General features: G+C 43.3%; 1 pseudogene; it reads left to right on the top strand.

The window, feature by feature from the left end:
• Positions 1–788: 788 nt before the first annotated feature.
• Positions 789–1183, top strand: LOC103548575 (large ribosomal subunit protein eL31-like; annotated as a pseudogene).
• The last annotated feature ends 721 nt before the right edge of the window (positions 1184–1904 follow it).

The raw sequence follows: 1904 nt of genomic DNA, 5'->3' as shown, positions 1-1904 counted from the left end.
CACAGGGTTATCGTGAATATAAAGGGGAAAGAAAAGGCGACATTAAAACACTATTTATAGTGAAGTTTTATACACTTATAAAAATGAGATATTCAAATGTGACTCAGGAATGAACTTAAAAATGCAAAATAAATAGTTCTCAAGACTTGACCTCTAAAAAGGATTTGACTAGCCCCAACCCTCTCTGCTGTGGGCTTGTTACCGAAACCAAAGTGCTTCACCTCCTGGCGAGTTCAATCAGACTGTCCACCAGATGTAAGTTGTCTCCCAAAGTGGAGTATACTCGCAGCAAGGAGGAGACCATGCGGGATCATGGCATCCCCAGACAGAGGGAAGCAGGGGCCTTGTCTTTCAGATTGGGAATGAATATTCAAAAGGGAGAGGTGGGGATCACTTTTGCAGGCTCAGTTGGAAAACAAGCTTCCACATACACTGCAGGTCACATTACGGTCATAATGCCCAAGCTCCTCCTGGAGAGATCTTAGCACTGAAAACAAGGCAAAGGTCACAGGTGTAGCTCTTGTGGTGAGGCTTGGTCTGGTTCAGGGTGCTTGGTGACTGCATCTCCTTAACATAACGAAAGGGGAAAAAAATTTTGGAAAAACAGTTAAATGCTTCCAAACCCACCGTTGAGTTCCTCAGGGCAATTGGCCTGGTGACAGGCAGGGCCAACTGGCCATTTCAACACATTTTTATAGTAGACTAGAGTGAGCTAGAAAAACCCTATATTTAGAAGGTATTTTGGACATAATACCGCGCACTCTTCCTTTCCAACCTGGGCCCAGCAGATGTCTCCCGCAAAGAAGGGTGGCGAGAAGAAGAAGGGCCGTTCTGCCACCAACGAGGTGGTGACCAGAGAATACACCATCACATCCTCAAGCGCATACGTGGAGCTGGCGTCGAGAAGCGTGCCCCTTGGGCACTCAAAGAGATCCGGAAATTTGCCATGAAGGAGATGGGAGCTCCAGATGTGTGAATTGACACCAGGCTCAACAAAGCTGTCTGGCCAAAGGAATAAGGAATGTCCCTTACCGCATCCGTGTGCGGTTGTCCAGAAAACGCAATGAGGATGAAGATTCACAAGACAAACTCTATACGTTGGTTACCTGTGTACCTGTCACCACTTTCAAAAATCTACAGACAATGTGGATGAGAACTAACGGCTGATTGTGAAATAAAGTTATAAAACTGCAAAAAAAAAGGTATTTTTGTATTGATTGAATATATATATAAATACATATGCATATTTAATTCCTTCCTTAAATCATCATGGAAAATTAATTTCAAACATATATAAATGTAGAGAGAATAGTATAATGAGACCACCTGTAGAGTCAATAATCATCAAACTCATGGCTGAGCATGTTTCATCTAAACCCCTACTTTCCCCCTTCCTACACTATTTTGAAGCAAATACTAGAAATCATAATTTCTTACATAAATATTTTAGTATATATCTCTAAAAGACAAGAGTTCCTTTCTGAAAATATAAAACACCTAAAACAAAATCAAGAATAATTCCTTCTATCATCAAATATCTAATCACAGATCAACTTTGTCTTTGTTTCATACGTCATGCCTTTTTTAGGTTTGTTTGTTTAAATTGGGATCCAAATAAGATTACCATATTGCAATTGATTGATATGGCTTTTTTTAGGGGGCGGGGAGGATTAGCTCTGAGCTAACATCTGCTGCCAATCCTCCTCTTTTCGCTGAGGAAGCCTGGCCCTGAGCTAACATCCGTGACCATCTTCCTCCACTTTCTATGTGGGACACCTGCCACAGCATGGCGTGCCAGGCGGTGCCAGGTCCCCACCCAGATCCGAACCAGTGAACGCCGGGCCACCGAAGTAGACCGTGCACAGTTAAGCCCTCCGCCACCAGGCCAGTCCCCGATACGGCTT

Source organism: Equus przewalskii, chromosome 10 (assembly GCF_037783145.1).
Source record: "Equus przewalskii isolate Varuska chromosome 10, EquPr2, whole genome shotgun sequence".
NCBI classification, from domain to species: Eukaryota; Metazoa; Chordata; class Mammalia; order Perissodactyla; family Equidae; genus Equus; species Equus przewalskii.
The sequence above is the reverse complement of the archived record's forward strand: the minus strand, read 5'-3'. Positions and strand labels throughout refer to the sequence as shown.